Source organism: Podarcis bocagei (genome assembly GCF_964188305.1).
Source record: "Podarcis bocagei genome assembly, chromosome: 9".
Lineage (NCBI taxonomy): Eukaryota > Metazoa > Chordata > Lepidosauria > Squamata > Lacertidae > Podarcis > Podarcis bocagei.
Window position 1 is genome coordinate 47,349,005 of NC_138134.1, and position 22,056 is coordinate 47,371,060.

A 22,056-nucleotide genomic window follows, 5' to 3' on the forward strand; every position below is an offset into this window, starting at 1 on the left:
CTTCATCACCATTTATCAGAATGGAGGCTGTGATGCCTCAATATCTGAGTGGTGAGAGACTCCAGGGGTGCCAGTACTTATCCAGGGTTCAGTTTCCTTGTAAGGAAGGTCATAAGACATTGTAGTGTCTTTAGTGCATATGGTTTTATTTACACATATATACAACCTAAGCATAAGATGGAGTGTTAATGCTGTGAGTAGGACCAACAGATCTTGCTTGTCCATTAAGTTTCAGGTAAGGTCCCCAAAGTCACAGCTTCGGATTCCTCACAGAGAACAAGCTCCCAGCTTCAGACCAGACTTAAAACAAAGACCAGTCCTTGGCCTGTTGTCCTCTTATCCCTAGGATGATGCGGCATTCTGCCAGGGGAGGTGAGGGGAGTCTTAGCCCTCCTGAAAGAATATCACCACTCCATGGCAACACTTCTGTTCTTAACCAGCTCCTCAGGCATGTGAATGGAGTGCTTACAGGCTTGACTGGGAACATAAACAATTCAGTGCAAAGTAGCTGTAAAATCAATGACTCACATTTGCGATACAATAAAACACAAAGGATGAGATGGTATTTCATAGCTGTCTTGTGTACTTAATGGTCTGGGAGTATAGCTTTGGACAAGAGCTTCATAATCAGTGCAGAGATATATTAAGATTCTCAACAAGGCTACCATGATTTATTTTGATTTCTTATGAATTGCTTCTTTTTACCTCCTAAATGTGCTTAAGAAAGCACATGTGAAACTGGTCTTCACATAATATTCAATTCACACTAAGTCAGACCTTCAAGTTCTGCAAGCCATGTGCTAGTGTCATCAGTTCCCTTTATATCAGCTTGTTATTCACTGATTGACTGGCCCACCATTTATTAACTGCAGCAAACACATGTACCAAATGGTGCTTTTCAGCCAATGGTAACTCACAGAATGCCAGGCAGTTATGCGCAGTGGCGTAGCGTGGGTTCTCAGCACCCGGGGCAAGGCAAGTAATTTGCGCCCCCTAACCCGGGGCAAGGCAAGTAATTTGCGCCCCCTAACCTGAAGGCTGGTGCGGGGAGAAGGTCTCTCCGCCCCACTGCCAGGCTTCGGAGGAGGTCTGAGGACAGTGGGGTTCCTGCTTCCTCGAGGAGGGCCGGCCAAACGCGCCCCCCCCAAATGTTGCGCCCGGTGCGGCCGGCACCCCTGGCACCCCCCACGCTACGCCACTGGTTATGCGTACCACAGGATGAAGAGCACTGGCCACAAACAGAAGCAGAAAATTCTATCTAAATAAATAATAATAAACTATGTTGGAAACTCAAATGATCTTATAATGGCTTAATATATTATCTTCATTATTTACTATTGACAAAATGAAGATGGGAAGGGAACTATGGAGAAAATGTTTGATACACCTATCAATGATATGTATCTGGCTTCTGTGCAATTCAATTTTTGCAATCAGCCCAAAATACAGTGAAGTTAGATATGACCGATTTGCCTGCTGTTTGATATATATTTTCAACATTGAGTGCAGTACACAGTCAAAATGGGAAAAACTACTCACGACATTCAATCCTACACACACCTGGGAGTAATTCCTTTGAACTTAATGAAACTTATTTTGGAGCAGATAGGCATAGAATTGCACTGAAAGAATACTAGAGTGTAGTTGCCAACTTGAATTGCCGCCACTTCTCCTTTTTTATTTATGTATCAGAAAGACTGGGTTTATGCCTGCTTTTTAAAATGGATGTAAAGAAGAAACAAATGTAACTACAGAAACACCTGACAGATGGGAAGTACTTCAGGGAACTAAGGCCAAAGGATAACCAATACTTCATATACTAGCAATGAAAGGAAATAAATAGCTGACACTTTAGTCTCCAGCATATCCATGGAATGAATTACACAGGTCACCGGGTCTGGATAGTGTTCAAATACTCAAACAATATTGTACAATAATTAAGAAAAGTGTGGGGACTGGAACACTGGCAAAGCATCATGTTTCAACAGAGCATCTTCAAAATAACAAAGGAAAATGTGCTGCTTACAGAATGAATTATGTTAATGGAACATTCAAGCAAAAGTATGTGGTATTCAACATGGGGTCAGCATTAAAAGATCATGAATACATTAATAAAACAAATAGGAAGGTAATAAGTTTTTTAAAAAACAAAACAAAACAAAAACAAAATGTAATTAACAACATGCACATTTGAAGGCTAAAATGGCTTATTTGAAATGCTATGCAGAATTTCCATCTCACTGCTATTTTTTCCAGTCTAAGCAATAAGAGATCTAAGTATATCCCACCCCCAAGAGAAAGCCTTATTAGTGTAAAAGGATTACTAAAAGCTCCCTGTCCCATTTTTATTTAAAAATGTATCACTATTGCCAGAATCCTACACCCACTTACCTACAAGTAAACCCCAATAAATACAGCGGGACTTGCTACTCAGTAACATGCATAGGATGTATGGAAATTTTCAATCCTGGAAATGTTGAGATCTTAAGACTTGCGGGTCAAGGGGATAGTGGGGGTCAAACTGCAAGATCCAGAAAGACTCTCCTCCTGAAGAGAGGGGAGTGGTTGTGGGCGGGAGCCCAAGCCCCGCTTCTAGCACACCTACTGGTGAATAAACCCCCCTTGTTTCAGACTCACCCCTCTCTGAGGGGGTGGAGTCAGCTGACATAATCCAATGCCTAAGCCAATACCTTTTCACTTGCTGTAATCAATAAAGTTGTGGCCTTTTCTTGCCCATTAACCTTATATCACGTGTCCTTGTGTATTCATTCCACTTTGGGGGGGGGATCGGGTCCTCGAACCACAACTTAAATTTTAGACAAAACGTTCAGTTAAAGCTCTTTGCCTGCCAGTACTGGAAGCAGCAGGAGTTGAGAAGCACTTTCGAGATGATAACAAGCCTATGCACAATAGCAATATCCAGTGCCAGACTCAAAGAGCTTCTCCTTCGCTGCCATCACTGTTAGCTGAAGATGAGGAAGTTAACCCTATATTGAAGAAACAGGTATGGGGAGGGGAGCTGTGGGGAGGACAAGTGGGTCTTAGTCTTTTGCACTTCAGATGATTCAAAAAGGCTTACAGTGCAAGCCTCTGTATGCTTACTTAGAATTTATCCCGAAGCCACCTTCCTAGTTGCAGGAGATTTCAATGGCCGATTGTCTCACTCTGATAAATCATTATTTGCTAAATATAATAAATATCCCTCACTACCCATTTTAACCTCAGACCTTTTACCCAGGAATTTTAAAGACAGTGTTGCTACATATGCAGGTTTTAAATGTAGACAAACCTTGATGGCTCTTAATTTTCACCTTTTAAACGGAGCTCTCAGTTCTGATTACCCTGCCGAATTTACTTTCTGGTCAGGCTCCCGAGCCTCTACCATAGACTTTATTTGGACATCAGTAGACCTAATTCCCAAAATTTCCAACTTTAGGGTGGTAACGAGGCTGGAAAGTGACCATTTTCCATTAGAACTTTCTCTGACCCTGGATGGAGAATTGGCTACCTATTCCTGTGTGCCTATTACAAATAACCAGCTTCAGATGAGGCCCACTGCCTTAAAATGGACCGACAATATGGCTCAACGGATAAATGAACTCCTTTGGTCTGACCAACTGCAAGAGACAAGGGACTCCCTTATCCAGGCAGTTGAGCCATTGCCAATATATGACAATTTAGTAGAACTGCTAAAACCTTCGTTGGCTAAGACCCCGGTAATGAATAGTAACCATTTCTCTCATAAAAAGTGGTTTGACGAGGAATGTAGGCACTTCAAGAACAACCTATATAATGAATTCTTGGCATATAGGGCATCAAATGACTCCGCACCTAGCAGTCACCTTATGAACCTCAAGAGAAGGTATAAAGCACTATTAAAGGAAAAGAAGCTTGCGGCAGAAAGAAATGATTGGAAGAACCTTCTAAAAGCTGCAGAAAATAGAAACCCCTCCTCCTTTTGGCACCAAATTTCCAGATACCTGGGTAGACCGTTGTCAAGGATAGAACCCCAAATTTCAGCTGACACCTGGGAAAGCTTCTTCTCCGTTTTATATGCAGCTCACGCAGCCAGCGGAGTAAGGTTAGATTTGGCCCCCTTGCCAGAGTGGGACCCTGTTACCTGCTCTGAAGTGGAAACACTTATAGGCCAATTTGAGGCGGGCAAGGCACCCGGAGACGATCTTATTTCCATAGATGTTATTAAAGCCAATAAGGATTGGTGGTGTCCACCCCTAGCAGCTCTTTTTACTTATATAAACAAAACAGCACAATTTCCTCCAAGCTGGAACTCTGCACTGATTGTGTTAATTCACAAGAAAGGGCCGCGCACAGACCCGGCCAATTTTAGACCAATTAGCCTGCTAAATGTTATCGGGAAGATCTATTCAAGATTTCTACTTAACAAATTAACGACCTGGATGGAAAGCAACAATATCATCACAGAGGAGCAGGCGGGTTTCCGCCCCGGAAGATCAACAACAGACCAAATCTTAATCCTAAATCACTTGGCCACCAAGTACGCTGGCAATGGCCTAAAAGCCCTCCACGTCGCCTTTATAGACTTTAAGCAGGCCTTTGATCTAATTCCCAGGAACCAGCTATGGACAAAATTGGCAGCGACATCTATCGACCGCCGCCTTCTCTTGCTGATTATTAATTTGCATACAAATAACCTCTTGAGGATTAGGATAGATAGTAAGGGGCTAGTCTCCAATCCGGTTGCCACCACTAGGGGGGTAAGACAGGGCTGTTTGCTTGCCCCTGCTCTGTTTAACTTCTATATTAATTCGCTAGTGGTACATATGGCAAATGCTGATTTCCATCCACCAAAACTGGCAGGACGAGCCTTAAATGTCCTACTGTATGCGGACGATGCCGCCCTATTAGCTACCTCCCCCATCGGATTAAGGAGGATGCTTCGAGCTCTTCATGAATATGAGACCCAACACGAGCTCCAATTAAATTATGCCAAGACCAAAATAATGGTCTTTGCTGCTCGACCGAAACCTAATTTATGGTCAATTAATGGTATTCCTTTAGAGCAGGTCAGTTGCTTCAAGTACCTGGGTCAGGTTGTAAGATCAAATAGGTCCTTCCTGGCGCACAGAGAATACATAGCCTTGAACGCATCCAAAGCAGCCCTGGTGATTAGAACCCTGTACTCCAAGAAACAGGCACAAACTGTCAATGTTGCCTTACGTCTCTTTAAAATGAAAGTCCTCCCTCTTCTGCTGGTGGGCATTGCCTTGGGCTCACGTAGGGATTTTGAAAAATTGGAATCTATCCAAACCCAATTCCTCAGGGCCATACTCAGGATCCCCCCCTCCGTGGCTGGCGCGATCATGAGATTGGAAACCGGTTGCCAAGCCTTTAGATATGTGGCCCTGAAAGCGAAGCTATGGCTATGGCTCAAGCTCTGTTTCAGACCGGTGGGTTTGGCCCCCTTGATTCTGAGGGATAACTTTAAATCTCCATGGGAAGGGGAGATAGTGGAGGAAGTGCAGAAGTGTGGGTTGTCCTCCCTTTATATAGAGTCCATGACGTATAGCCACGCAAAGGCGGTGATCGCGCAAAGATTAAGGGATATTGCCAGACAGGAGGACATAGCCCATGTGAAACCTGGGTTGTTTCTGGGGGAGCAGTTGTATCGGGCTGCTCCAGCTCGCTACCTGGCGGATATCCACTACGTGGAATACCGCAGACTATTTACTGCGGCTAGGCTGAATGTTCTTGACTCAGCGGTCCTGAAGGGAAGATATGGAGGAGTTCCATATGACCAGAGATTATGCCACTGTGCATTGGGTGAGGTAGAATCCACAGAGCACATTTTATTGAGCTGTCCCTTCTACAACGATTTAAGACAGTATCTTATAACTCCATACTTACCCCAGCTCAGTTCCCGACAAAGAGGAAAGCAGACAGCATATCTGCTAAATAAGTCTTCTGGGAAAACAACCTTGTCAGTGGCTAAATTTCTTTTCCTGGCACTCAAGTGTCGGAAACGTATAACTGAATGCTTTGATGTGGGTTATCTGTGAGAGGTCTAGTTCTGTGGCCCTACCTTACTTATGATGTTATAGTTTATAATTATTGTGTAATGTTTTAATTCTGACTATCGGTCGAATAAAGAAATTGTTGTTGTTGTTGCTTACTTAGAATTAAGCTTCATTGTGTTCAGTGAGGCTTTCTCCCAAGTAAGTGTGCATAGGATTGCAGCCTTAGTATGGCCCAATCAGGCACAATTGCTCATCTATTTCAGTACCCATAGTCCAGAAGAAATCCAGACTTCAATATGCAGTGGCCCCTACCAGTCCTTATAGCCAACGGAGTCTGTTCTAGCTGCTGACGAACCTAAACTTTCTGCCACATGTTTTTTCCAACTATTCTCCATCAATTAATGAGGAAAGAAATAGAAAAGAGGAGATTAAACAGTGAAATTTAATTATGGGTGAGGTGCAAGACTTTGTTATGTGAAGCTTACTTTTAAGGTTATTGAGCAATGTTTTGTGAGTGTCATTTCTTCCTGGGTGCTCTCTTTTCCTGAAAATTCCATGACATCCCCAATGGATTTACCTGTAAGCACAGGAAAATGAGAAGACCGCTTAATGTGCTCCCAACAGCTGTTCATTGTTACCTATTGTTTTAGGTCGTCGTACTTTTAAAGAAATCAACAATTATTAACAATAAAAGATAAGAGAAAGACTTCCCTTAAAAATAACATCATTGAGCACACTAATTCCAGACATTCTGTAAGCAGCTTCGCAGGCTTCCTACCTGTCAATTAAAGTTCAGGGAAAGACATTATAATGCGTTATAAGGTAACCCATCTGCTGGGGCTTTTCCAGGACAGGAGGAATAGGCAGCCAGGGAGAATGCAGGATGCTAGAATGGAGTTTAACCTATTGCCAGCTTACAATAAAGCAAGCTATACTCTGTACCCACCAATAATCTGAATAAATTCTGAAGTGCCCTGAGAATGTGTCAGAAAAATAGAAACCTCTTTCATAGACAGCACAACTGCGTTAACCTAGGGGTACAAAAAGGTGTCCCTTGGCATGACTCAGAAGTGTCAATACAGCACTTGACTACTTGAATTTGAAAGAAGACTTTGGAAGGATATTCCCTCCCCCTATTTTAAACAGTATGCTACTAAAAAGCAGAAGGCACAGAGTAGGAGAAATTATAAATAAAAATGTGAATAGCACCTAAATTCCCCCCTCAATATCTGTTTGTCTTTCATTTAGAGGGTGGGAGATGAAAAACAATTAGATGATGCATTCACTTTGCTAGGCTGATTAAAAGCTCATCAAGGGCCTCAAGTGGCGTAAAGTTTTAAATCCATTGATTAAATTTGCATCTCTTGTTTTAGAAGTGTTCATCCACACAGAGTGCAACCTAAACAGCAAAATCTTTTGCCATGTTAGGTATAGAGTTATAACGCTTTAAATAGATTGATCAAAACTGGTGTTCCACATAATACATTTTGAATTACCAATTTGTGCTGGATTTTAACAGCCCCGTAAACCAATGCTATCACTGGAAGGCATATGGATAAGAATGACTCTGTGGATAAGAAAGGAAATATGAGGTATTTGGTTTTGGTTTAATTAATTTTAGTCTAGAATTTATTGTTATGTTGTATCTTAGAACAAGTACATTCAGTACTCTGCAGCACAAGTTATTCCCATGTGGCAGGAATAGAAAATGGCTTTTTCTTGGGACAGCCAACAAAGAGCAGTTCTCCTGTTGGCCATAGCCAGCCAGAGAGCGCCAGAACATCCTAGTCCTCTTGCAAATTAGCGTTTAAAGCATAATATCAGGGCTCAGCAACCTGTTTCAGCCATGGGCCAGTCCACCATCCTTCAGACCAAGTGGTGGGCTGGCCTTTTTGGGGGGGAGGGGGGGATGAATGAATTCCTATGCCCCACAAATAATCCAGAGATGCATTTTAAATAAAAGGACACATTCTACTCATGTAAGAACACGCTGATTCCCGGACCATCCGCAGGCCAGATTGAGAAGGCGAATGGACCGCATCCGGCCCCCGGGCCTTAGGTTGCCTACCCCTGCTTAATATTTTGTTGTGGTTTTTTGAGAAAATTTTGATTTCAAGGGATTAAAATACAGTGGTGCCTCGCAAGACGAAATTAATTCGTTCCGCGAGTTTTTTTCGTCTAGCGAATATTTTGTCTTGCGAAGCACGGTGTTGGAAAAGTTTTGGAAAAGCTTCAAAAATCACCAAAAACCTCAAAAAAGGCTACCACACCGCGTTCTATGAGTTGCTCCTCGAAGTCAAGTCGCAACTGTATTAACGGTGTTAAGAAAAAGGAAACAAACTTGCAAGACGTTTTTGTCTTGCGAAGCAAGCCCATAGGGAAATTTGCCTTGCGAAGCAGCTCAAAAACCACATAACCCTTTCGTCTAGCGAGTTTTTCATCTTGCGAGGCATTCGTCTTGCGGGGCACCACTGTATTCAGGACACCACATAAAAAAAGAAACAGACTTTTTTTTTTACTAACAGTGGTCCACATATCGGTCATAGTGGTCCATTTCTCATGTTATCTATATGTACAATGCACACATGAGGCAGTGGGGAGCCAACCCACAACCCACACTCATGGTGGTGCCCACACAACGCCCATGCATTTGCTGCAGTGTCTGTAAAAGTCATGTGTCAGCTGCTGGATGCATGTAAGTGCTCCTTGTGACTGGAGTCGCTTCACATATTGGTTCTTTGGAAAAAAAATGTATAAAAAGGCATAATCTGGTGAGCCTTTACACGCATGTACAACATTGCAAACTCTTTTTTTAAAAAAACCCTATTAAGTTTCAAAAGCGGCCTGACAGATATAGCTCAAGGTATTCTTTCGGCTAAAGGAACAAAAGCTCTGTAATATACACATAGATCTTAAATGCTCTTTCATGGTCCAAGACTGAGATTATCAACACATTTCCTTGGAATCTTAGGACTGAGGTGTTAATTGTCTTTTGTCATGTAACTATGTGCTGTATTGCTGCATATTTCTCTGTGCTAAAATGTGATCATGTTAGGCCAGACAACAGATGAGTTTTGCACCCAATTTATGTTTGCATGCCAACTGAAAGTAAAATTGACTAGGTCCTTTGCAGTGTCAGTAGCAATTGCAGGGAGCCAGTTCATAAAGGTATTTTGTTGTTGTTTAGTCATTTAATCGTGTCCGAATCTTCATGACCCATGCTATATAAAGAGGTGTTTGTGGCTAGATTACACTGAATTTCTGAGTATTAATTTTTCACTTCCATATAGGTGTTGGCAAAAGTGATTTCTTAAAAATAAAACTTTTGCCTTTCAACACTTGACTGTTCTGGGGATGGGCACAAAAGACATGAATCAATTCAACACAGGAGACCAGTGAGCAGACTCTGCCATGGTTAGCTTTCATTTTCTATAATTAGCAGCATCATACAGCTGTTTTGAAGAATTGTATTAAATAGATCCTTCTGTATTTAATGCTTCTCAAAATACCACATGGTTTTTTATTAAGCTTCTTTTGATATCAAAAAATAAATATATAAAGAAGAGTAGGAGGAACAAGCACCACAGAATTTATTTAGCAGTTTGGTGGAATTTTAGTATATCTTATTGTTGGAAGGTGGCCAAGAGAAGTAGGTATATTTTCCCCTGCAGTAAACATTTCTGTGTAGAGCTGCTCTGACTGTACACACTTCCTGATCGGAAAAAGCCCAGTAAGAGGCAGGGGCGGAGGAAATGGGGTGTGGTGGGGGCGGGTCACCCCGGGTGTCACCACTGATGGGGTGACAAAGTGTTGGGTGGCACTCACCGCAGGGCCTGCAGCACGCCCTAGCTATGTGTCTCTCCTAGGAGAGACACGGTGGCTTGGTTGTGTACAGGCTCTGCGCTGCCCAAACAATCTGCCCACTGCCTCCCACCCCCCACCTGTAGGGTGGCTGAGTGGGAGGAGGCAGGCAGACTCTGGAGGCTCCACAGTGCACCCCATCCTTATTGGCGGCTTGCCCAGCCCCTGAGCGCACTGCCCCCGGCGCCCGAGCAGCTTCCTCTGCCGTTGAGTTGCTTCCTGATGTATTTTCCCAGGCTTTAACTGAAGCATGGGCACCCAGGAGAGAGCCAGTGTGGTGTAGTGGTTAAGAGCAGTAGACTCGTAATCTGGTGAACCGGGTTCGCGTCTCCGCTCCTCCACATGTAGCTGCTGGGTGACCTGGGGCTAGTCACACTTCTTTGAAGTCTCTCAGCCCCACTCACCTCACAGAGTGTTTGTTGGGGGGGAGGAAGGGAAAGGAGAATGTTAGCCGCTTTGAGACTCCTTCGGGTAGTGATAAAGCGGGATACCAAATCCAAACTCTTCTCCAGGAAGGTTACAGAGTGCAGGCAACAGGTGAGATGATATGCATAATGAAATAAAAGACACTCACAGACACTGCTTGGCCACCTCAAAAGTAAGGTAAGCATAACCCTACACATAATAAGACAATTCATTTTCTCATTAATGGGAGAGAAAGAATGGGGGGAAGTGCAGATAGGAAGGGCACAAAGTGGATCTTTTGATGAGTAAAATAAAACAAAACTTCAAGACACTGCAGGAGTTCCTTATCATGAATCTTCCACATCAAGCCTAGCTTTTTAGTAATGTAAAATGAAATCCCATCCCTCACAAACAAACGAAGTTATATGCATATGAATTGGTATCTTCAATTGGACTTACGGACATAAAGAATATTGGATTGTTGGCATTATACGAGTTCTAGAAGATGGTACAGACAGTTTCTCTGAAATAGAATAAATACAAAACAGCACTGGACAGTTGCAATATTCATCCATTACAATCATCCTCTTAAGAATGTTGGCTATTGATGAATTCTGTCTGACAAAGGCACAAGATCAAGACACAAGTAACAATAGGTTAGTGAGTAAGGAATACATTTTCTGGAAATTGTCATTAGCAATTTGCTATGGGAATGGGAAAGAAAAATACCTTACTGAAAATCAAATATGCTCTTTGCCTTTTAGACCACTTAGCAATTTGAAGCATTGACAGAAGAAATAGACATTTATTTTTTTCAGGGAAGGAAAAAAAAAGGACAAAGGAATCACTAAGGCTGCCACATGCTGCTATAAATCATTATTAAATGAAATGCAAATAAATCCAGAACACTTGATCCTGCAGCTCAAACCAATGCATTGAGAAGAGACAAAATAGCTGAAACTCCACTGCAACATTATGTTTTGTGGTGTTACACTGATTGTGTGATCTGATTGGGATGGCAGACTGACACAGTGGCCTGTATTTATGCAGCTGTTCTACCAGCTGCCCCTTTAAAAATGTCAACAACCTGATGCCAATGTGGTGGAGTAGGAAGATGATTGACTAGGGCACACTTCCCATTTCAGCTCCTAGAGGCCTGGACACACTACATACAGCTATGAACTAAATTCCCCTAGTGGGATTCGAAGAAGAGGCAGTAGAGAAGAACAGGCATGCTTAACTTTTTATATACCACCATCAGTGTAAGTGACACTTTATGGAGCAGCATAAACAAAAGGCGTGTCACTGATGAGTTTACAATCTCAGTTTAGACAGTGCGTTGTTAATGACAACAAGGAAGGAAAGGGAAGGAACAAAGAGAAAACAAACTGCAGAAGAGTAGGAAAGTGTGAGTCGACATTGACAACAGATGAAGGCAGCTGCATGTACGTCACATTTGTTTGAGTTAAGGAGCTGGACTAAAGGCACAATCCTAACACCCAATCTACACTGCTGGTTTTTCCCTACCACCAGGCTCCACCACCCAGGGGAGAGATCTTCCACCTCAGAAGGCCACAGTGTACCTACCAAAGGCATGGGATGATTGTTAAATACTCAACAGAAGGAATCCTGTCAGCAGAAGTCCCTGAAATAGTGCATTTTAGGAGAGGGGTGTACCAAAGCGGACAAAGGTTGGACCCCATGCCAATCCTGCTATGCCCTATCCCTGAAATGTCCTATTTTGGGGGCTGGATCATCTGCCCATCCATTTGCTGAATAGTAGCAGGAAATGCGAACCTGCCCACTTGGGTCTGTCTGGACTGTTAGGAGCTGGCAGGGCTTCAGATGCAGCAGTGGTTTTTCTTCCCTGATAAACCCCAGAACCTTTCAAGATTGTTCTGGATGACACCAAGGCAACGGCTTCACAGAAGAGATGAGCTGAGAGCTGAAGAAACGAATGTGATGGTTCATTATGGGTATTTTGGCTCTGCTGAGAAACCAGCTCTATTTGGTTTTTCCCATCTTTCAACTGTCACTTAGTGTTAGCCATTTTGTTTGGTTGCAGCAGACGAAGAGATGGGGATGAGGCCTGTCCCATCAGCTCTGCTCAGCAACCGGGTCCATTTAGGAACTGCTGCCTGAGTTTGCTTGCTTGACTCTTCCCTTATCACCCCTTTCCCTGTTTGTGTTGTCTTTTAACCAGTAAGTCTGTGTTTGTTATTGATCTTATGTAGCTGCTCATGGATTAAACCAATCAGTTATATACCCTATATTAAAAAGGTTCGTGTCCAATATATCAGTAATGTTTACACAGTGGCGTAGCGTGGGTTGTCAGCACCCGGGGCAAGGCAAGTAATTTGCGCCCCCTAACCCGTGGATTTTAGCAGGGGCAGAGAGCTGCGAGTGCGAGTGCCCCCCCAGATGTTGCGCCTGGTGCGGCCAGCCCCCTCTGCACCCCCCACGCTACACCACTGTTTTTACATCATCCTTGTAAGGTAGTCCTTCATATTCAGTTTATGTAAGGAGAAAGGCTGAAACTAAACTGAAGCTGCAAACTAGTGGCTTGCCTAAGGTGATTTCAGTGCTGAGATAGGATTATACAAAAGAATATCCTCCTCAGTCAGGTTTGAAGATGGACTTGGAGTGCTGTGAACCTTTTTTTTTTTTTTTTTTTTTTTGCAGTCAGAGCAAATGCAGTCCAACTCATACTGCATTTCTCCTTTTCTCCACACATCTCTCTAGGAAAATTTAAGTCGGGTACTGGAACATTTATGTCTATAGATGGTAGCCCCAGAGATTGTGAAACAAAAGACTCAAAAAGAAAATTATACTGTATACAAAATAATACTAGGCAAGAAGATTTCCACATAAGAAAATTACACCCACAAATCTACCTTGAAATGTTTCATTTGAAAAGAGTTTGTGTTTTATCCAAGAGTCAAATTCATTTTAAATGTATTCACTTCATGTATAGCTAAGGTACAGAATGCACATTTAATTAACAAAAAAAATTAGAAAGTAAGGTACACTAAGAAAACAACAACAGAAGTGTGTGGGATTTCTTTCTTTTCTTCTTTTGCATCTGCTTGTATTATTAAAAGATATAATTCCACTATATAAAAAATATGGCTCTATAATCCTCCCTCTGAGTAAAAATGAATTATATCAACTTTAGACAATGGCGTATTATAGAAGTGTATCAGTTCTTACTTAACTCTTTCTAAACTGCCCGCATTGCATTAGAGAAGTAGAAAGGGCACACAAAGTGTTAATTGATTCTGTAACGGTGGGGAAACAAGAAATCATAAGGTTAGAGTGAAAGCAAGGGAAATCTGCTAAAGTGATGCATAAACTGCACAGGAGACTGAGAATTTGAAGATTCATTTGATTGTGTCTGAGCGATTCATGATTATAAGATTAATAGAATACATTTTAAATGCCAGCAGCTAGATGGTAGTCATACACAACACTTTTTCAAATATATCCCTCTTCTGATTTTGTTTAAAGGGGGGGAAAACCCAAGATAATGATTCAGTCACTATCTCCAATAGACTATCATTTTATCACACACTGGTTTTGATATAAATTATGCAAAATTTGGGATATTAAACAATGCATTTTGATTTTTGTAAAGTTACATTTGGTAATATTAAGAGTTCTATGGCTAAACATGAGATGTCACATTATAATGTTATAATCAGCATTATATGGGTTAGATCCATAGAAGACTGAGTGAAATTTTGTTTGGTCAGTGAGACTTTCCTATTTTTTCCTTCCCTTACAGTGCCTATGCCCCCATGAAACTACTCCTGACCCTGTGGAATGAAGTAGGCTGGGGCAAGGGGACGGGGCAGGGCGGGATGATGGCTGCAGTGAGATGGGGAAATTGAAAGAATTCAGCAGGATTGACTTGAGCAAGCAGATGTGGTTTTGGATTCAAGTCGATAGCTTTTCCAGCTATTCCACTGTTATACCACACTTGTGCAGAAGGCACAATCTAAAGCAGGGGTAAGCAGTATGGTAGATGTTTTGGAGTTCCATCATTCCTGGCCAAATGTCATGCTGGCTGGGACTGGTGGAAGTTGGCACCACATTGGCTTTCCCTGATTTAGAGAACTTTTCCTATTCAACAGGTCTGGCTTCAGGGTTTGGTGGCTTTTGGGAACAGGATATCTCTAACCCCTTGGCCTTTCCCTTTCCTCCATAGGCCTGCCCCAGTAGGTGAGACTGCTTTGGGGTAGGGGGCATTGTCAGCACCGCACCAAAGGCCCCATGAAGTCTGAGTTTACCTTGGCTGGAGCTAAGGTTTCATCAATGCCAGTCTGCCTCAGTTGCTTAGCTCTCCTGGAGCTCTAACTCTATGGTCCACTTTCCTAAACTGCTCAGCACCTTCTGAAAGGACTGGAACATTTTGAAATGTATTAATTGGCATTCCTGCTGTCAGCCCCATATACCCAGTTGCCCCTTGCTTGGGCTGCCATTGGCTGTCTCTTGCTTGGATTAGTTTGGGTGGCAGGCATGAGGCAGATTGTCACCTCTCTCCAGAGAGATCTGAGCATGGGCTCAAGACAAACCACATTTCCAGGATGCTGCTGTGATTTCACAAAATATATACCTTTTTTCCAATCCATGGCATGAGCAGCATACAAAGTATTTGTCGAGAGCAGACCGGGGTAGCAGGATTGCAGCAGGATGTTCTGGTGGTAACCATTATTTTCAGCTATGCTAAGGTAGATTTATGGGAAGTGGGATCCAGCAACTCTTAGGATAACTACATATCATGATCTCTAGGCTTTGTGCCTCAGCATGTTGCTACCCTGGAATACTCCAAAGAGACAAACAAACACATGAAAAGAACTTGTTGGATCAGACCAATCTGGTCCAGCATTCTATTCTCAAAGTGCAACCAGATGCCTGTGAGAAGCCCACAAGCAAGAACTGAGCACAAGAGAACTCCCCCTCCTATGTTTTCCAGCAAGTAGTAATCAGAAGAATACGGCCTCTGACCATGGAGGGAGAGCATAGCCATCATGGCTAGTGGCCATTGATAGTCTTCTATGCATTTGTATAATGCACGCCTCCATGTTAGTGGCCATCATAGTCCTGTGGGAAGGTATTCCATAGTTTAACTACATCCTCAACCTTCCAACATGCACCTTCATTGGATGTTCAGCGTTCTAGTGCGTCAGGGACTGGACTGAGGGGGGCGAGACTGAGGAGGAATGGTGGAGACCGTCCCCCCTCCTCCTGAACCTTCCAGAAAAGAGGAAGGCAGTATTGAATTACAGCAGTGGTTTGAGGAAGGTCACAGCGCAGATACAGGTGAACAGGAGAGTTGGGAGGTGTTGGGAGAAGAGAAGGGGGAGACAGAGACAGAGAAGAAGAAGAAGAAGAAGAAGAAGAAGAAGAAGAAGAAGAAGAAGAAGAGGAGGAGGAGGAGGAGGAGGAGGAGGAGTTTGGATTTGATATCCCGCCTTTCACTCCCCTTCAGGAGTCTCAAAACGGCTAACATTCTCCTTTCCCTTCCTCCCCCACAACAAACACTCTGTGAGGTGAGTAGGGCTGAGAGACTTCAGAGAAGTGTGACTGGCCCAAGGTCACCCAGCAGCTGCATGTGGAGGAGCGGAGACGCGAACCCGGTTCCCCAGATTACGAGACTACCGCTCTTAACCACTACACCACACTACACTCACGGAGCCAGCTGACATGTTATCACTGGAGAGCATTTCTGACTCCCCTTCTCCCAGAACCCGGCATGTATTGAAAGTGGAAAAGTAAAGGACTCAGAGACAATTAGCCCCTGGCAGCCACCTTAAGGGGACATGTTGTTGCTAGGAAGGGAGAGGGGAAGAGCCAGCATGGTGTAGTGGTTAAAAGCGCTGGACTCGTAATCTTGTGAACCGGGTTCACTTCCTTACTCCTCCACATGCAGCTGCTGGGTGACCTTGGGCTAGTCATACTTCTCTGAAGTCTCACAGCTTCACTCACCTCATGAGCTCTGGTGCTATTTTGAGGCCAACTTTTTTAAAAATCTCACTGGACATCTCATTATATAATCTAAATTTGCTTAGATTATGACTGTGTTTGTTCTGCTGAATTTTTTTATGCCTCTGTTTTAATTGCTGCTTCTGCTGTTTTATTCTTGGAGTATTTATATAGTTGCTGTTTTTATTCTTTTTTGGTACGCTTTCCCTGGGAGTTTTTAACTGAAGGGTGGCATAGAAATCTTCCAAATAATAAATAAAACTGCAGCAGCACTTTTTGCACTTCCAACAAATGCACGGAGGTGGGGTGTAAATTGAGATTGCACATCTGATGTTCTGACTAGAGCTATATGCATAAAATGGAATGTGTATAGGTTTTCTGCGCAGGCGACATGCACATAGGGTCTATTCAGATGTTCCATAAAACTTCTGAAATGTTGCTTTCGGGAGTCACGATAGCAGGTACTATCTCAGTTCCCTCCCTTCACACAGTCCCCAAAGCTGTGAAAAGGAGTACTCACTAACGTGTCTGAGGGCTGGAACAATTTCAATCAGGAGCAGGAAATCTGACTCCTGAGATGTTGTTGGCCTCCAGTTCCCATCACCCCCGTCCAGCATTGTCAGTCATGAGGGATGATGGGACATATAGCTCAGGAAGACTGGGAGAGACACAGGTTCCCCACCCCCAATTTAGACAATGCCCAGATGTTTAGAAGGTTTACCCAGTCTGAATCTCTTCAGGCGAATAAAGATTTAGAAATGTCTTATTTTTTATTCTGCATGCCAAAAAATGCAGCCATATGGCAGTTATTGTTGTTTTAATTATTATTAATTTCTCTTATTTTCCTATGCTAACGTTTTGTTTTGAGATCAAGAGCCATTTCCAAATAGAGTTGTTAACAACACAAAATGCTGCCTGTGAACAAGAAAGAGCAGAGGATCAGTTCCTGGCGTCTTTGTGATGCTTAAGACGAGACAAGAAAATAAGCGTGCCCAGGTCACACAGATAAGCCTGCACACTTTAATTATATTTTTACCCTTTGCCTCTATGAATGTGTATTTTCAAAGTAATAATAAATATTTCCAAAGTCATCTTTCTGAGGTTTTATCTTTAATAACCTCCATACAATATTCTGTCAGATTGTTATTTCAAAAGCTTTAAAAAAGAAAGAAAGAAAGATTGATTTAATGTAGTCCGGGCACTAGCAACAATCTTAGAGTGGGCAGAGAGTTTTTGTGGGGTGTTCCAAGTTGGTGAGTATGGTTTTCTTGATGTCAAATACATCATGACTATTTTGAGTAGGCAGAATAATATTTTGTATAGGTTAAGTAGGTTTCCCATTAACAATTCAAGCCAGGTTCTTGACAGTCAAACATAATGCTGTCTCTGCTAAAATAAGATTCATCGTGTCTGCAGGTTCTAACAAAATAAAAAAATCCTTCCAGTAGCACCTTAGAGACCAACTAAGTTTGTTACTGGTATGAGCTTTCATGTGCATGCACACTTCTTCAGATACGGTCAATGGACTTCCATTTCATGTGGCTCAATGTATAGAATCATAGAATCATAGAGTTGGAATAGACCACAAGGGCCATCGAGTCCAACACCCTGCCAAGCAGGAAACACCATCAGAGCACTCCTGACATGGTTGTCAAACCTCTCCTTAAAGACCTCCAAAGTAGGAGACTCCACCACACTCCTTGGCAGCAAATTCCACTGTCGAACAGCTCTTACTGTCAGGAAGTTCTTCCTAATGTTCAGGTGGAATCTTCTTTCTTGTAGTTTGGATCCATTGCTCCGTATCCGCTTCTCTGGAGCAGCAGAAAACAACCTTTCTCCCTCCTCTATGTGACATCCTTTTATATATTTGAACATGGCTATCATATCACCCCTTAACCTCCTCTTCTCCAGGCTAAACATGCCCAGCTCCCTTAGCCGTTCCTCATAAGGCATCGTTTCCAGGCCTTTGACCATTTTGGTTGCCCTCCTCTGGACACGTTCCAGTTTGTCAGTGTCCTTCTTGAACTGTGGTGCCCAGAACTGGACACAGTACGCCAGGTGAGGTCTGACCAGAGCAGAATACAGTGGCACTATTACGTCCCTTGAAGTGCCTTCCCTTGTAGTGCCTTCCATAGTTCTAGTTACAGGTAGGTAGCCATCTTGGTCTGCCGTAGTCGAAACAAATCCTTCCAGTAGCACCTTAGAAACCAACTATGTTTATTATTGGTATGAGCTTTCGTGTGCATATCTGAAGAAGTGTGCATGCACACGAAAGTTCATATCAATAACAAACTTAGTTGGTCTCTAAAGTGCTACTGGAAGGATTTTTATTTATTTATTTTGCAGCGTCTAAGATAGGCAGAGCTGAAAGGTAATGGGCACCAGCTCATTCTGTAAGTAGTGATTAAAATTATTTTGAACCAGATTGTCCTGGCTTCTTTTGATTGATGCATGGGCTGCAAAGGTTTTACAACCTGGAGAAAATGACAATGCTTTCTGTTCATTAGGCATTATGAGAACCAAATACTGAGCCCTACTAGCTAGGTAGAATTAGGCTGGTTCCGGATGGCTTATTTAACTGTGCATTCTTCCTGATTTGGTTGCAAAAAGTTGGGATTTAGACAAAATGTGCTATTTATTGGGTGTTCATTCCGATATATATATTAATATTTTTTTTTTTGGCAGGGAGGTTCAGAGATGTTGTGTTAAGAAAATATTATCCTATACTCTCCAGGGTGTTTACTTATCACTTTCCTTACTGCAAGAAGTGTGGAATTATTTTTGCCTGGACAGGGTTGCGGGGAGGGGGTGCAGGGAAGTAGTTCTGTTGTACAGGAGCTCTAAATCAACTTTTAATTATGGAACCCGACTTTGCTGGTATATGTCTGAATTCCACCCCAAAATATTGACAGTCTGGAAACACCCATACTTGCACACTTTCCTGGAACACGGCCAAACTATGAGACAAAGAGGAGAAAATGTTACAGAAAATGTTAGCAAAAGCACAATAGCCTTTATCCCCCCCCCCCCACATTCATAGATGAAGGATTAATGGCAGCTTCTAAAGGTCACCACTAAACATTCAGTTGATACATCCAAGCAGGAAGGGTCATGTGCCTGAATCCAGAATGTGTTTTTCATAATGAAGGACATCAGACTTCTTATATTATCAGAGAACTGGGGGCAAACACAAGCATTCTTCTTCACAATTAAGCCAGATTGCTACATTCATAAATATTGAAAGATTTCTTTAGCACTGTGAAAGCAAGTGCCTCTTACTTAGTAGCAAATCGCATCAGTAGCTTGATGATGTACAGCAGACTGCCCACAAAGAGGCACTCATGGATCTAAAGACCTATACTGCATTGTACATTCTGCTTCAATTCTGACAACAGAAACACATTGAAATGGCAAAGTTCCAGGCATGCAGGGCAGCTGTTAGCTAACACACAAATCGTTGGGCTCTCATAAGTAAATATATTGATAGCAGCTGCCTCAATTCCCCCCCCCCCCCAGAAAAGCCAAAAGTATGTCTCAGCTATTGCAACCCTAAAATCTACCGAACATGAATAATGCAAATAAGAAAAATGTTGTGCTGCTATGTTGATTCAGGAATGCTTTATATGCTCATTAGCTAATGCATATTATAACTGAACTCCAAGAGAAGTCCGTGTGACAGCCCCATGAATGCCAAATGAATGTGTGATGATTAATAGTGTTTCAATGAATATCAAATGATTTTTTAATGACTGAACACTTAACATTTTACTGTTGATTCTTGCAGAATACAGAGGCTCTCAAGAAGCTGATCAGAAATGACAATAAGAGAAAGCTGCTTGAATTTAGACACAGGGTGTCCTTTTCCAGAGAAAGGTTGTAGAGTCTATGACACTTCATAATTTCATTGTCTACTTGTGGCATAGTTAAAACAGCAACAATAACAAACCTGCAAAATATCAGTGAGTAAACTCTAATCATCAGATTATTTAATTCACATAGGATTTTCCCCCAAATTTGTTTTAGTTTATGGACCTTTGTATTTCATGTGTGTATCCCCACGTAAATTCAAAAGTGCCATATTATGTCCTACTGACTTTGGTGAGTCAGGTGCACAAAGCAGAACAGCTTTCGTTAGCCAGTTCAGTGCCATGCAGATGTTCTGGACTGCAAATCACATCAGTCCCATCTTGAAGGCACCAGGCTGTCGAAGGATGAGGTGGAGCTTCATGTCGTGCACCCATGAGGCTGGGATTAAGAGATTACGATTTAAATAAAACTGGAAAGAGTCAATAATAAAATGTACAGCTATATCTCAATGACCAACAATATCTAATATCCTAAAGCAAAAAAATATATTAAGGACAGAGGGATGAATGCACCAATGAAATTTAATATCCTATATTGCCTTGCAGTTAGCAGTCTTCTTATCTAGGTTCCTAGACCCTAAAAGAGGATTCTGGATATGTTTTGAGTAGATAGGATGAAGTCCTTTATTAAGTAAAGGACAATCCAATAATTAACACATAGCTTAGGACAAAGGGAAAGGTCAGGTATAAGCTGAGTGCAGAAATTTCTCAGTGAACTTTAATATTCCATAATGACAAATTTAATAAAGAAAATGGATGAGATCCAATGTGCAACTTTAGATATGCCCAACTTTAGATATGCTTCCCCACCCCTTGAACAGCATACTACCATGTTTTTGTTGTCGTTGCTATTTTATCAGGCATATTCCAGCCTTTCCATGTTAAAATATTAAATGCTGTATGGCAGCTTTCTATTTCAGTCTTCTATTCCAAACTCTGTGTGTGAAGCACCAAAACTTGCCTCTGCAAACTGTGACATACTTCCTTTTGAGCTCTTACATAGCTGCTCTACTCAATGCAGATTGCCAGTGAGGATCCTCTACCCCTTCAATCTGTGCTGCAGATAGAGGTGGGAGAGCAACCTCTCACATGGACTGGTGATGCCAGCCTACACAGGTTGCAGGAGAGAGATCTGTACACTTAGCCTCTCTTCAAAACTTCCATCTGGGCATGTTCTGAAGACCAAATCCACATTTGCAATGCCAAATGTTTCAGTCCCCTGCATCTTCTATTGGCTCTTTCTTTACTCTTGTGCTTTCTCTGCACTATGCCTCTATGATATCAGGGCTGCTGAGCACATGCTTCACATGCAACAAGTTCTGGGATCAGGTTATGTGAAAGTCCCAGATCTGAGACATAAGAAGCTGCCTAATATTGAGTCAGGCGATTGGTCCATTAAGCTTATCATTGTTTGCATTGATAGTAGTTTTCTATGGTTTCAGACAGGGGTCATTCACTGCCCAAGTGTAATGGCCTGGGTCCCTCCCACAAACGCGAGACCACTCCGGCAGTCAATTATTTCAGATTTATTGTTCAAACAAACAAACCAGGTTGGAACTCAGCTAATCGCCATCATCCTCAGATAGCGCAGTAGCTGGAACTAAGCCCCACCCCCTTTTCCCCCAACAGGAAAATCCCCACCTTCTCTTCCTTTCCTTTTCACGCTTCTCGTAAAGTCCCATGATCTTACAAGATTTTGGAGAGGGCACTGCCGGCAGGGACGCGGACTTATAAAAAATATTGGGGGGGCCCGGGAAAGCTCATGAATAATAAATAAGCTCATGAATATGCAAATAAAGTGGCGCCGCCTCCTCGTGAGCGAAAAGGGGAGAGCGTGCTGCGCCTATTAATCAGCTCTGGAACAGCTGATATGCGGGAAACGTGGAGGAAGGAAATTTTCCCCGGCAGTGCCTTGGCAGTGACGGTGGTGCTGCGAAGCAGCG

The 22,056-nt window shown here is 42.6% G+C and overlaps 1 long non-coding RNA gene across 3 annotated transcripts in view; it reads right to left on the reverse strand.

The window, feature by feature from the left end:
- Positions 1-21,826, reverse strand: part of LOC308595297 — a 148,256-nt gene extending 126,430 nt beyond the window's left edge. For all 3 annotated transcript variants that reach the window (XR_014011977.1, XR_014011978.1, XR_014011979.1), the window contains exon 1: positions 21,755-21,826. This is a non-coding gene — a long non-coding RNA (uncharacterized lncRNA). The remainder of the gene's footprint in view (positions 1-21,754) is intronic.
- Positions 21,827-22,056: the final 230 nt, after the last annotated feature.